This window comes from Sapajus apella, unplaced genomic scaffold (assembly GCF_009761245.1).
Source record: "Sapajus apella isolate SASKATOON/1434 unplaced genomic scaffold, GSC_monkey_1.0 scaffold45, whole genome shotgun sequence".
NCBI classification, from domain to species: Eukaryota; Metazoa; Chordata; class Mammalia; order Primates; family Cebidae; genus Sapajus; species Sapajus apella.
Genome location: NW_022436985.1, coordinates 18,059,167 through 18,075,158, shown reverse-complemented (window position 1 = coordinate 18,075,158; position 15,992 = coordinate 18,059,167). Strand labels below are relative to the sequence as shown.

The following is a 15,992-nucleotide window of genomic DNA, read 5'->3' as shown; positions in this document are numbered from 1 at the left end:
TAGCTCAGCCTATTAAGCAAGCTGAGTCTCAAGCAAGGGCTGCTGAAAGTTGACCCGAGACTGCCAGAATTCTCCTTTGTGGGATTTTGTTTTGAGTCGTAAAACTCACTTCCTTCGTGGCAAATCCAGCAGTATTTGTTAATGGTGTCTCTGCTCCATGCCATAAGCTTTACTTCACTAGAGCATTTGCTTGGGCTTCATCCATTTGCTAATGATCATTTTCTGCTTTCCAGTCACTAATTTTTAAGAAGCACCAGCGTGATTTAGTGCAAATATACCCTCAAAGAGGTGTCGTGAGGCTTGATTTTGATTCCCATTTCTGCATTCAGGTAGCATGGAGGGAGTCATTTGATCTCTCTGAACTTCAGCTTCCTCATCTGCAAAATGGAGGCAGTGGGGAATATGTTAAGTAGTACCCAATGTCCCCCAACTTTAATGTTTCAGTCTGTTTGCATTAAAAGGAAAGCCTTTGTTTTTACTATTTTAATGTAACTTTTGGTTAAATGGCACACTTTTACATAATTTTTTTTAAAAGATCATTAGATCATCAGTTACCAAATTCTGGGGATAATTCTTTAAAACAATGTAAAAATATTCCTGAGTTTCACGGCATACTAGCAGACTTAAACCTGATAAAATGCTCTAAGCGTGAAAAATAATCTATTTTTACAATTCATCCCATTAAAATCTGGATTTGCTAGTTGCAATACCTTGTGTTTCGTGTTGTGTGGTTACATGTTGCTTGTTTTCCAACATCTCAAGTATCCAAAGGACCACCATTACTTTATAAATAGGGAAATTAAAACACAACTTTAAAACCTGTGGTCCTTATTCCTATTGATCTCTCTGCCAAATAATAATTGGCTACTCCCTTCTTAACACCTACTTCCCATTGCCTGTTCCTTCTTGACTTTTCATTGGATCCTCTTCCTCTGTTCACTCTTTATACGTGTCTTTTCTTCAGCTTCTATTCTAAGTTCTCCATTATAGTCCCTCTTTATATGTCCCATTAGTAATCTCTTTGATTACATGCAGATAATTTTCAGGCATTTCTTTATTTAAAAATCCTTTGATGGCAATTTTAATTACTTAACAGGTGCATGAGGTACGAACCTACCTTTCTAGAATCATTGCCTTTTTTCTCTCCACAGACACCCTATTATATAGCCTTGCTTAACTAAGTGCCATTCTCTGAGCTCTCAAGGACTTTCAAGCTTCCCTTCTTTTGCCCATGTTATTTACTCCTTTTGGAATATCCCATTCTCCTCTATCCTATGTCTTCGAACGTTGTATTCATTTTTAAAAGCATAGATTGGAGTCTCTTTTCTCTTTCTAGCCTTACCCAACACACAAAATGAATTGCTTCCTGCCTTCTACCAAGATTTCCATGAGTTACTCTAGGAAATTTTTATGCTTTCCTATGATAGACATTATATTATTTTAGTTCTGTATATGGTTAATTAATTAATCTGTATTTTGTGGAGAAGAAACAGAAATCAATTTTACTCTATTTTACCGCTATCCCTTTGAACTAACTTCGTCAAATAGTTCTTTCTTGACAATGAATTAAATCTTGAGAGCATCTCGCCATTAAAAAAAGTATTTTTCCTCATATCCATTCTGCAGTTCTGTATCTTTTAAGTGGAGCACAAGAATAATACAATGGACTTTGGGGACTTGGGGGGAAGAGTGGGAGTGGGGTGAGGGATAAAGGACAACATATATGGTGCAGTATATACTGCTGGGGTGATGAGGGCAGCAGGATCTCACAAATCACCACTAAAGAAGTTACTCATGTAACCCAATACCACCTGTACCCCAATAACTTTTGGAAACATTTTTATAATTAAATTTAAAAAATATTTTTCATACATGAAAAAGCCCAGTGCCAAAACAACAGCAAAACAAAACAAAACAACAACAACAAAAAACCAAAACATTTAACCTGTTATTCAATTTAAAGCTTCTCTTCTCTAATTTGGGCCTAACTCAGCCTCAGAAACCTGAGGACAGAGGGAGAGTTTATTCAGATCCTTTCTCTTCCTTGCATTCTCTCTTCCTCAATCTTCTTCCCAGCCCTAGTTGCCGTTTTGGGCTCAGATTAGCAAGGGAAGGGAGGTGGGATTAGTGAAAAAGGGAGCCAAGGAAGGGAGGTGTGACTAGGTGGGGTTAGCTGCATATACTTTTCTAGTTTTAAAACATGTGGCAAGTTTAAATAAATGGTTTTTTCCTCTTGCTGAAACTTTTTGTTAGTAAATTGGAAAACATTTGTCAGCTCAGCCTGCCGTACAAAAATATCATAGACTTTATGCCTTAAACACTTATTTTCTCACCTTTCTGAGGCTGTAAATCCAAGATTAAGGTGCCAATTTGGTAAATTTCTGGTGAGGGTCCTCTTATTGGCTTGTAGATGGTTGCCTTCTTGCTGTGTTCTCACATGGCAGAGAGAGAGAAAGAGAGCTCTGTGGTATCTCTTTTCATATGAGCAGTAATTCCATCATGATTACTCATCATTATCTAAACCTAATTGTATCCCAAGGATCCCATTTCCAAATACATCATATTGATGGATAGGATTTCAACATATGCATTTTGGGGAAAACAGGCTATAATATTCTGTTCCCAATCCATGCAAATTCATGTCCTTCTTGCATGTAAAATACATTCATTTTATACCAAAAGCCCTACAAGTCTTACTCAACTCATTCTGGCATCAACTCTAAAATCTACAGTCTAAAGTTTTAGGTAAATATCATAGAAGTCACATATGTATGACTCAAAGTACAATTAATCCTGAGGCAAATTCCCCTTCAGCTGTAAGCCTGTGAAACGTGCAAAGTTATCTGTCTCCAAAATATAATGATGAGAGAGCCATAGGATGGGCATTCTCATTCTAAAAGAATATATAGAAAGGAAGAAAAAGGGGGCAGGTCTTAAGCAAGTCCACAACCTAGTGAGGCATATTGTCAGACCTTAAGTTTCAAAAATAATCCTCTTTGGTTCCATGTCTTACCTTTGCGGCCCACTGGGGTGGCAGCATTACCCAATGGCTCTAAGCAGGGATCCCACTGCCCAAGTTTCTACAGGTTAGTGGCATCCCTAGGTCTTCGAACAGAAGTCACTCAGCCTTTAGAAACCAAGGTGGTGGTCCTAATAATCTCTGAATCATCTTCAGGATTATTTTTTCAAGAAGAGGTAGAAGCAATATACAACACATCAGCATTTTTTTTCTAATTTTCTTTAAACCCCCAATATTTAATAATGATTCTTGAGGTACGCATGCTTGGCTTATTTAAGGAAATGAAACCAAAGTTTTCTGGCTGGAGTGTAATTAGTGAGGGAAGAGGGACAAACAATAAAATCAGAAAGGCAAGCAAGGCTGAGATCACGTAAAACATTGAGGTTATGCTGAGGACCTGAGTTTTATTCTAAATGCAATGGATAGCCATTGGAGATCTTTAAGCAGGAAAGGGATGTGAGCAACACACTGAGATTTATCTTTTAAAGATACTTCTGTAGCTGGTATACAGAAAAGTTATCATTAAAGGGGAGAGTGCAGAAGCAAGAAGGCCAAATAACAGGCTACCAAGTAATTCAGACAAGAGGTGTATGGGGTTTGGCTTAGAATGATAGCAGCAGAGAAGAAGGGAAGGTGGAAGATAAGAGAGAACGGTTTGAAAGCACAGTTGAGAGGATGTGCTAAAGGACTAAATACAGAGTACAAGGGAAGCAAGTGGTTAAGAATGACTTCTAATTTGGGGGAGAACAACTAGGTAGACAGAGGTGGTATTAACTGGTTAGCTAAGAGCAGGTTTTATTTTTATTTTTGTTGCCTGCTCTTGTTTGAGGCCAGAAGGGATTACAGGGTTCTCTTTCAACTGTGTTAAATTTGAGCTGTTTATTGGAAATTCAAGTGGATATGCCAAAAGACAAATAAAAAGATATTTAAATTTGGAACTCAGTGTCTGTGATTAGAGACAGAAATTTAGTTTTCATGGGCCCATACATGGGTTGAAAATTCAATAAATGAATGAAAATATCTATGAGAGATGGTAGAAGAAGAAGAGCAGCCAAGAGTCTGAATCTGGGACAACTGACATTGTCCCAGTTACTCACAGGATGAGGAGCCAGAAGAAACTAAGAAGAATCAGGATACATATTATTCAATGATGTTTTAACATTTAAAATATACAGGTGATGAAACAGAATTTATTCTTTAGTCATATCTCGCTTCAGCACTGGTCAGTATACAAAACAGCAAGACCAAAGAGGAAATTGTCCAATTTGTAATTCAATAGGCAACTATTTTTTTAAAGGTTGGAAAAATTCTGTAGTATTGCTGATTACTATAGAATTGGACTTATATATTACTCCAGCCATGATGGGCCATTGTTACATGCAAACATTAGTATGCATAGGTTAGGAGCATAGACTTTTAAAGCGCTGACCTTCACTTTGAAGCTGAGATGCTGGGTAAGTTATAGCCTCTCTGAGCCTCCATGTTTTCATCTGTTAAATGAAGATAATGATAATAGCACTGATCTCATAGGACTAATCTAAGAATTAAATTATTTGATAGATGTGAAATGCTTAGAACAGTGTCTATAATATAATAGCACTAAAATAAATATTAAAACACCTACCTATCTAGATTAATGTAAAAATATAGGATAATTTTCTAGATTCAAGCATGAATTGAATGTTCAGCTCATTATGTACTGGAAAGAACTAGTTATGAACTAGGTAGAAAACAGCTTTGTTCTACAATTCTGGCACTTACCAGAATCATGACTTTAGTAAAGTCATTTAAATCACAAGGATCCAGTAGTCTAACTTGCAGAATGGAGAGTATAGAGATTATGATTTCTTAATGATTTTCTGTAAGTTTTATGAATTTTAAGATAAGTGCAGCAAACCACCATGGCACATGTATACCTATGAAAAAAACCTACACATTCTGCACATGTGTCCCAGAACATAAACTTTAAAAATTTAAAAATAAATAATAATTTTAAATAAGAAAATAGTGAATTAAAAAAGTTTTCTTTATTTCTTATTAGACATTATTTTCTTTTTGTGTCTACTAATGGATGAAATGTACTGCAAAATGGGTTAAAAATCTTCAATCAAGTTTGTACATAATTCATCTCATTCCCAACTTTTAAGGAGCTTGAGATCATAGGATTTTATATTTTTTGTATTTATGTAGATCCCATATACTCAAGTTCTAAAATAACTCTTACTGTAAATCTATTCAAATATCATGTTTGGAAGCCAGAGGTAAGCTATTTAGGAAAATTCTAACTTTTGTTTGAGGTAAAAATTTATTTTGTCTCTCACTCATTTGTAAGTTGACTTTAAAAATATATAGTGATTTCAATACTATTAGATTAAAATTGATCTACTTTCAGAGCTATTTACTTAAAATTGCACATTAAGAAAGTATATTTTTAGATCTAACATTTAAATCTAAATTCTGGTTTGATTGAGGACATATACAAAGTGTAATTAAATGTGTGAGTATTTTCATTGGACCAGAGCATTGTAACAAAAATTATTGCAACTATTACTACTTCTTTTCCCTTTTCAAGTATGTGAAAAACAAATTTAACTTAGGAAAACAACTTCAGGCATTTGACAATGCTACTTGGCTATGATCGAACATTTGGGGCACTCAGTCACCGGCCTTCTGGAGACCTGTGTCTAACTAACTACACATAGCAAAATTATTTTTTTCCTTATTAGCAATGGGACCTTTTACCTAGAGATTTCGGAACAAAAGGTAAGAAAGACAGTTAATTATAGCCTAGGCTTCACATGCAAAGTTAATGAATTTTAATGCACATCAATTAATAACTAATTGGGTTTTGTCAATTATAGATGGAGGTGTTGGGTGATGAGAAAGAAAGAGGTTCTATTTTAGCTGAAATACAATAGTCATTCTTCTATGACTTTGTCTTCCCCATTCTCCTTGTCTTTAAGTCAAAATTAAAAACAAAAATCCAAAGTTTCTAAAGAGTTTTCTGAAATTCAGAGCTTGCATGTACACATGTAAGCATTTAGAAGTATAAGAATTGTCTTTTCACATCAGATAAATACAAAACTCTCTGTAAGTTTATGTAGAATGTTGCTGTTTCAAAGCATTCTTGCATGATGTGTAGGCAAGGCATAAATTATAATTTTAATTTGTAAAATAAGGAAAGGGAGAAGAAAATGAATACAGGAAAGAGAGAAGAAGAGATGATAGAAGGTCTTAGAAGATTTAGGTCTTGGTTTCATTTCTTGGGTTGTGTAGTTCAGACAAACTAAGAACTCCATATTTAATTAATCCAGCAGTTTCCTCTCACCACAAAATAAAAAAAGGTCCAACTTTATTATACCATAAACAAAAAAAGACACGCCTTCCACCTATAGTAATTAAGTCTGTGTGATGTTGCCCTAAGGATAAATATATCAATGAAAATAAACATGAAGTCCAGCAATAGGCAACATGTGGCTGACTGATTTTCAACAAAGGTATCTACATAATTTGCCAGGAGAAAGAATCAACTTGTCAACCCATAGTGCTGGAAATGGCTACACATATGTTTAGAGGAAGCAATTTAATCTTGACTCCTACATTATATCATACACAAAAATTAATTTGAAATGGATCATACACTTAAATATAAAATCTAGAGCTACAAGGTGCTTACAAAAAAATAAGAGAATGTTTTTTGTTATTGGAATAAAAGACTTTTTCAAGGACAAAAGAATCACAAAATTTGTAAACATAAACATTATGTTTATAAGTTATAAGGCTTAAAGTTTCATCTCATCAAAAGACACCATTAAAAAATGAAAAGGCAAGCTACAGCCATAGAGAAAATATTTGCAGTGCATCTATATGACAAAGAACTCGTATCCAAAATATGTAACTGATAAATGCAAAAGCAATCCAAACAAATAATTGCTAAAAAATAAAAGACAAAGGGAAAATGTTGCAACCAGAGGAACAAGACATATTACCTACAAAGAAACAATGATAAGAAGTACAGTAGATCTTTAATCAGAAAGCATTCAAGAAAGTATAATGGAGTGGTGTCTTTCAAGCACTGGTAGGGAAACATTGTCATTCTAGAATTCTATACCTAGTAAAATATTATTCAAAATTTGAGAGAAAATAAAGACTTTATTTTTAGGCAAACAAAAAACGAGGGATTAATTGTTAGAAGATATTTTTGAAAGAAATGTAGAAATGTTAGAGAATGTTCTTCAATGTAGTAAATTCTTAAAATTTTATGTTGCCTAGCATCTATTCTGAATACAAATTTAATGTTCTCATGCCAGAAGCACACAGTTTCCAGTTCTATACCACATCCAAATAGTTCAAACCAGTGGCCACAGATAAGAACTTAGAAGTGTTTCTGCCATCTAGCAGAATGGGCTCCCTGCTTTCCCACTAACTCCTTTAAATGGGCTGTTCAAGCATTTGTTCACAAACTTGAAGTAGCCTGCACCTACTCCCTCATATACATTACTAGCTGTCAAGTTCTCTCTTTATCTCTCTAGCTCTCTATCTCTTTCATTCTCTCTCTATCTGTCTAACTCTTCATTCCTGCCTTGCACAACCTGGAGATAGAGAGCTGACCTCCTGACTCATCACACCCCACTTGCCCAGAATCTATACATAAAGATTTTTGTACTTGTTTCCTTTTTTGGTGTTATATTGAATTTGCACTTTCCATCTAAAGAACTAAGGGTTTCCCCAGGCTGAGAGAACACAAGGTTGGACTCACTGCCAGAATGATAGTCAGGCAGAAGTAAACTAGACGCTTGTCAGACAAGAGCCACAAGGATAACCACAAGCAAGTTTCCTGTGTGAAGGAAACCCTCATCAAAAGTTGGACAAGTAAGTGTTATTAGATTATCTACCAGGTTAAAAAAAAAAAGTATCCAATGAAAGGCACATCATGAACACTCACATACAACAATCCTTCTGTTAAAGCAGGGTTGCTAGTCATTCTGCTACTGGAACTTGAATTTAGAAGGGGACTCTTAAAATATTTAGGCAGAGGAATGTAATATAATAAATTTGGATTTACCCTAAGAAATTACTGGAAATATAATCAATAAAAGTAAATTAATTTATGAGGTTCTTGATTTTAATTACTCTGATTGTAATTGTTTGCAGCAAAAATTATAATTATGTATTTTGTATTTATAGTATATATAAAACTATGTGATACCAGTACCATAAAGAATGAAAGGAAAGAATTAGGAATATAATGGTATATCCCATGTCATTAGCATATGAATCTGGTATAATGTTTTTCGAACACAAACTCCAAGAACAACTACTATTTTTTAGGAAAATATAAATAATAGCTCAGTAGAAAAGAGAAAATGAAATTATTTTTTTAAAAGTACAAGCCCAGAAAAGGCAAAAAATAAAGAGCATTAAAAATAAAGAACAAATGGTGCTAATAACAAACAGCTATCAAGATGATATGTTTTAATGAAAACTTATCAGTAATCACTGTAAATATGAATAGTATAAACACAATTTAAAAGAGAAAGATTTTCAGATTGATTAGAAAAGCATGACCTGGGGGAATTACCACAGTAAGATGGCAGAATAGGAAGTTCCAGTTTATGTCCCTTACACAAAACAATTTAATAACTACCACCCAACAAAAATACGTCTGATGATAGAATGCTGGATTACAATGAAGAAACTGCAGCACCCAGTGGAGCACAAAAACTAAGAATGGCTGCATAGAGAAGAATAGGAAACATTTTATCTGCATAAGACCTTCCTCAGCCCAGCACAATTTGTCACATAGATTAATCCTGTTGGCCACAATCTCCCCCTATGAATGAAAGAAGGGCAAAAGGTTTGCAGAAGACTTAGCCACTCCACTGCACCCCCCAAGAGCCAGAGTCACCGCATTCCCTCCACTACCCCATAGCTTTTATACTCCTTTTAGCTCCAGTGCCGTGATACCTATCTGTAGGAAAAGACCTTTCCCCACTGAAGCCAATCCATAAATCTGAAAGAGGTGACTGCTTCTTCATATGTGCATAAATCAACACAAATCTACATGAAAATCAAGAAAATACAATAGTACCAGAAAACAAAAACCACAATGAATTTCCAGTAACTAACCCCAAAGAAATTAAGATGTATAAATTTCCAAAGAGTTCAAAATTTCCAAAAGAGTTGTTTTAGAGAAGTTCAGGTAGCTATAAGAGAACAGAGATAGGCAAATCAATACAATCAGGAAACAGTACATGCATAAAATTAAAAATTTAATAAAAAATTAGAAATTATTTAAAAAGGACAGATATTCTGGAGCAGTAAAATACAATGAATGAAATGAAAAATGCAATAGAGCACCTCAAGAACAACCAATCAAGCAGAAAAAATAATCTTCAAATTAGAAGATATAATTTGAAATTATCCAGTCAGAGAAGAAAAAAAAATTTAAAAGAGTGAATAAAGCCTATGGCATTTATGGAAAATTATTAACTGAACTAAAATATGCATTCTAAGAATTCAAGAGGGAGAAGAGAAGTATAGAGAGACAGAAAGCTTATATTAAAAAACGTTGTATGGAAAGTTCCCAGATTTAGGGAAATTTGAATCAGTGATCAAAAACATCCCTAGAAAGAAAAGCCCAAGACTGGATGATTTCATAGGTGAATTCTACCAAACACTCAGAAAAACTAGTAACAATTATTTTATACTCTTCCAAAAACTGGAACAAGAAACATCACCAAACTCATGTTATGAGACCAGTATTATCCTAGCACCAAAACCAGAAAAAGTCACCATAAGAAAATAAAACTACAAGCTAACATTCTTGATGAACATATATGCAAAATTCACAATGAAATACTAGCAAACTAAGTTCAACAGCACTATAAAAAATCAGAATCCACAACCAAGCAGGATTTATCCTTGAAAAGCAAGAATGAGTCAATATATGCAGATTGATAATTCTGATACATCACATTAACATAATGAAAAGGAAAAAAATCACATTTCACAAAATTTAACACTAATCCATGATTATTAAAATTCTCAAAAAAATAGGTGTAGAAGAAATTACCTTAACACATTATAGGCTATATATGAAAAGCCCATAGATAACATTATAATTAAAGAAGCAAAACTGAAAACTTTCCCACTAAGATCCAGTACAATGCAAGGATGACCACTCTTGCAACAAGCAGGAAGATTGAAATGTAAAAAAAATTGCCAACAAAAAACAGTCTAGGACCAGAGATTCACAGCTAAATTCTGTCAGACATTCAAAGGACTCATACCAATCCTACTGACACTATCCTAAGAACAGAGAGTGTGGGAATCCTCCCTAAATCATTCTATGGAGCCAATATCTCTTTAATACCAAAATCAGGAAAGGACATAACAACAACAACAACAAAATAACTACAGACAAATATTGCTGACAAACGTAGATGCAAAATTCTTCAACAAAGTGGCAGGTAACTGAATCCAACAGCATATCAAAAAAATAATAAACCAAGATCAAGGGACTTTCATCAAGGATGCAGAGATGGTTTAACATATACGAGTCAATAAATGTGATACACCACAGAAACAGAATTAAAAACAAAAATGACATGATCATCTCAATAGATACATAAAAAGCACTTGACAAAATCCGGCATCCTTTTATGATTAAAACCTTCAGCAAAATTGGCATAAAAGAGGCATAACTTAAGATAATAAAAGCCATCTATGACAAACCCACAGCCAACATTATGTTGAATGGGGAAAAGTTGAAGGCATTGAGAACTGGAACAAACAAGGATGCCCACTGTCACTACTACTTCTATTCAATATAGTACTGGAGGGCCTAGCCAAAGCAATCAGACAAGAGAAAGAAGTAAAGGGCATAAAAATTGATTAAAAAAAAAAAAAAAGGAAGCCAAACTGTTACTGTTCACTCACCCAAAAACCTCTTAGATCTGATAAATGAATTCAGTAAAGTTTCTGGATATAAAATCAATATGCATAAATCTATGGCACTGCTATACACCAGCAGTTACCAAGCTGAAAATCAAATCAAGAACTCAAGCCATTTCACAATAACTGCAAAAAAAATAATAATAAAAGTTAATATACCTAACCAAGGTGTGGTGAAAGACCTCTATGAGGAAAACTACAAAACACTGCTGAAAGAAATCACAGATGACACAAACAAATGAAAACACATCTCTTGCTCATAGATGGGTAGAATCAATGTTGTGAAAATGACCATTCTGCCAAAAGCAATCTATAAATTCAATGCAATTTCTATCAAAATACCACCATCATTCTTCACAGAACTAGCAAAAACTATCCTAAAATTCATTTGGAACCAAAAAAGAGCCTGCATAGCCAAAACAAAAGACTAAGCAAACAGAACAATTTTGAAGGCATCACATTACCCCACTTCAAACTATACTACAAGGCTATAGTTACCAAAACAGCATGGTACTGATATAAAAATAGATAAAGACCAATGGAACAGGATAGAGAGCCCAGAAATAGAGCCAGATACAGCCAACTGATCTTCAACAACACAAATAAAAACATAAAGTGGGGAAAGAACATACTATTCAACAAATGGTGTTAGAATAATTGGCAAGTCACATGTAGGAGAATGAAACTAGGTCCTCTTCTCCCACCTTATACAAAAATCAACTCAAGATCTGTCAAAGACTTAAATCTAAGACCTGAAACCATAAAAATTCTAGAAGATAACATTGGAAAAACCCTAATTAGACATTGGCTTACACAAAATGTTCATGACCAAGAACCTGAAGGCAAGTGCAACAAAAAGAAAGAAAAGTAGGTGGGACTTAATTAAACTAAAAAGCTGCACAGCAAAAGAAATAATCAGCAGGGTAAACAGACAAACCACAGTATGAGTGAAAATCTTTCCAAACTATTCATGTGGCAAAAGACTTATCCAGAATCTGCAAGGAACTCAATTCAGAAAGAAATAAAACAACAATTCAATCAAAAATTGGGCTAAGAACATGAATACACAATTCTCAGAAGATATACATATGGCCAACAAACATACAAAATAAAAAAGCTCAATATCACTAATAATCATGGGAATGCAAATCAAAACCACAATATGATACCACCTTACACCTGCAAGAATGACCATATTTAAAAACTCAAAAAATAATAGATGTTAGCATGGATGTGGTGTAAAGAGAACACTTTTACACTGCTGGTGGGAATGTAAACTAGTATAACCACTATGGAAAACAGTATGGAGATTCCTTAAAGAACTAAAAGTAGATCTACCATTTTACCTAACAATCTCACCACTGGGAATCTAGCCAGAGGGAAAGAAGTCATTACATGAAAAAGGCACTTGTACACACATGTTTATAGCAGCACAATTCACAATTGGAAAAATATGGAACCAGTCCAAATGTCCATCAATCAGCAAGTAAAGAAAATGTGGTAAACATATACCAGGGAAAACTACTCAGCCATATAAATAAATGAAATAATGGCATCTACAGCCACCTGGATGGAGTTGGCAACCACTACTCTATGTGAAGTAACTCAGGACTGGGAAACGAAACATATGTTCTCACTTTTAAGTGGGAGCTAAGCTAGAAAGACATAAAGACATAAGAATGGTATAACGGACTTTGAGGACTTGGGGGAAAGGGTGGGAAGGGGGTAAGGGATAAAATACTACACATTGGGTACAGCATGCACTGCTCAGGTGATGGGTGCACCAAAATCTCAGAAATCACCACTGAAAACCTTATCCATCTAACCAAACACCTCCAGTTACCCCAAAACCTATTGAAATTAAAAATAAAAAAAAGAAAACAATATCTTTTGTGATATCAACCAAAAATTTAATACTCAGCAATAACTTTAATCAAAGAGATAAAAGAGTTATACACTACAAATTATAAAGTATTAATGAACAAAATTTAAAAAGACATAGATAAATAAAAAGATCTGTCTGTGTTCATGGATAGGAATAATTAATATTTTTAAAATATCTATGCTACCAAAAGCAATTTACATATTCAATGCAATTCCCTATCAAAATTCTAATAGCATTCATTATAAAAATAGAAAAATAAATCCAAAATTCAAATAAAACCACAAAAGACCCTGAATAGCTAAAGCAATCTCAAGCAAGAATAACAAAGCTAGAGGCACTATACTTCCTGACTTCAAAACATATTACAATGTTATAGGAAGCAGCACAGTATGGTACTGAAATAAAAACAGACATATAGAACAATGGAACAGCATAGAAATTACAGAAATAAATCCATGTATCAACAGGTCCCCAGCAATGGTGCCAAGAACATACAATAGAGAAAGAATAGCCTTTCCAATAAATGGTGATGGGAAAACTGGATATGCACATGTAGAGAATGAAATTGAAACTATCTTACATAAAGATACAAAAATAATTCAAAATGAATTAAGACTTAAATATAATACCTGAAACTACAAAACTGTAAGAAGAAAAACTTAGAGGTAAAGGGTTTTGTTTTTTTTTTTCTTTTTTGATGGAGTCTTATTCTTTTTGCTCAAGCTGGAGTGAAGTGGCATGACCTTGGCTCACTGCAACCCCCACCTCCCAGGTTCAAGTAGTTCTTCTACCTCAACCTCCCAATAGAGTAGCTGGGATTGCAGGTACCCACCGCCACACCTGGCTAATTTTTGTATTTTTAGTAGAGACAGGGTTTTGCCATGTTGGCCAGGCTGGTTTTGACTCCTGACCTCAAGTGACCCGGTCTGCCTTGGCCTTCCAAAGTGCTGGGATTACAAGCATAAGCTACTGTATCTGGCCAGGAAAAGGTTTTTTACATTGGTCTGGAAAATGATTTTTTAGATATGACTCCAAAAACACAGGCAAAAATAGACAAATGAAATTACATCAAACAAAAAACCTCTGCATAGCAAAGGACACAATCAACAAAGTGAAAAGGCAACATACTGACTAGGAGGATATGTTGACAAACTCTATATAAGACAAGGGATTCTATACACATATTGTAAAAATCTATATAAGGCAAGAGATTAATATCTACAATATGTAAGAAATTCATACAGCTCAATAGTAAAATAAAAGCCCTATTAAAAAATAGGCAAAGGATCTGAATAGATGTTTATGAGAAGAAAACACCAAACATCCAATAATACATAAGAGGTGTTAAACATCACTAATCATCAGAGAAAAAATGCAAATCAAAAACATAATGAGATATCACCTTGTACTTGTTAGGATGGCTATTACCAAAAGCAAAATAAGATAACAAGTATTAGCAAGGACATAGAGAAAAGGGACCACTTCTGCACTTTTGGTGAAAAAATCATTTTGGAAGACTGTATGAAGATTCCTCAAAAAATTGAAAACCAAAATACCACATGATCCAGCAATTCCATATGGAGATATATATATATATATAAACTCACACATATATGTGTGTGTTCGTGTATACACATGTATATCCATACAAAATGAAGTCACTATCTTGAAGAATGTCTGCACTCTCACGTTCATTACATTATTCACAATAGCCATGATATTGAAACATCCTAAATGTCTACCAATGGATGAATGGAGTAAATATGTGGTATACATACATAGTCAAACATTATTCAGCCTTAAAAAGAAGGAAATCTTGATGTTTTCAACAACATAGATGAACCTAAAAGACTGTGTTAAGTGAATTAGGTAGACAGTAATGTATATTTCTGACAGATATTGTACATTTCACATACAATCTCACTTATGTGTGAAATGTACAATACTCAGACTCATAGATATAAAGGTTGAAATTGTGGTTGCAAGGTTTAGAGGTGGTGGAAATGGAAACTTGTCGGTCAAAGGGTACAAAGATTCCATTATATGAAATGAATAAGTTCTGAAGACCTGTTGTACAACAATGTGAATATAGATAATAATACTTTATTGTAAACTAGAAATTTGCTAAGAAGGTAGATCTTAAGTGTTCTCATAAAAAACAAAGAAAAGGCTGGGCGCAGTGGCTCATACCTGTAATCACAGAACTTTGGGAGGCCAAGGCGGGTGGATCATGAGGCCAGGAGATAGAGACCATCCTGGCCAATATGGTGAAAACCTGTCTCTATTAAAATGCAAAAAAAAAAAAAAAAAGCAGCCGGGCATGGTGGCACGCACCTGTAGTCCCAGCTACCTGGAGGGCAGAGGTTGCAGGGAGCTGAGATCACCCCACTGCACTTCAGCCTGGCAACAGAGCAAGACTCCAACTCAAAATAATAATAATAATAAAATAAATAAAGGGTAACTATGTGAAGTGATAAAATTTTAATTAGTTTGTTTATTGTGATTATTTCACAATGTTCGTATATGTCAAACAAATTTATACACCTTAAATGTATAAAATTTTTGTCAATTATACCTCAATAAATATGAAATAAAACTGGGGAAGCCACCTGAAAAGCAAGAGAAAGAGAAAGAAAGAGAAGGAAGGAAGGGAGGGAGGGAGGGAAGGGGGGAGGGGGGAGAGGAGAGGGAAGGGGAGTGGGGGTGTCAGAGGGAGGAAAAAGCAAAGAAGGGGAAAGAAAAGAAAAGAAAACTGAGTTGCTAATACAAGTCAAAGGAAACTTAAAAAGGCTAACAACTTAGTGCTTGTATAATCCTGGATCTGAGGATCCTATTCTTAGGAAACGCACTAAATTTTTTGGGAGTAAAGGGGGAAAAAAGTGTGACTCAGCTGTATGGTTTCCACAAGAAACTCACATTAAATATAAAGCTTTAAAGAGGTTAAAATTAAAAGGATGGAGCAATATACCATTCAAACACTAATCATGAGGAAACTTAAATAGCTGTATCAATTTCAGACAAAGTAGACTTCACAACAATAATATTATCAGGTATAAAATAGAAACTTAAAAAATAATAAAGAGGACAGTTTCTCAAGAAGACATAAGAATACTAAATGTATATTCAGCTAAC

General features: G+C 34.4%; 1 long non-coding RNA gene across 1 annotated transcript; it reads left to right on the top strand.

The window, feature by feature from the left end:
• The first annotated feature begins 1,650 nt into the window (after positions 1-1,650).
• On the top strand, positions 1,651-12,839 carry LOC116524500. Its single transcript, XR_004257359.1, has 2 exons — positions 1,651-1,746; positions 12,747-12,839. It is a non-coding gene; the product is annotated as an uncharacterized LOC116524500 (long non-coding RNA).
• The last annotated feature ends 3,153 nt before the right edge of the window (positions 12,840-15,992 follow it).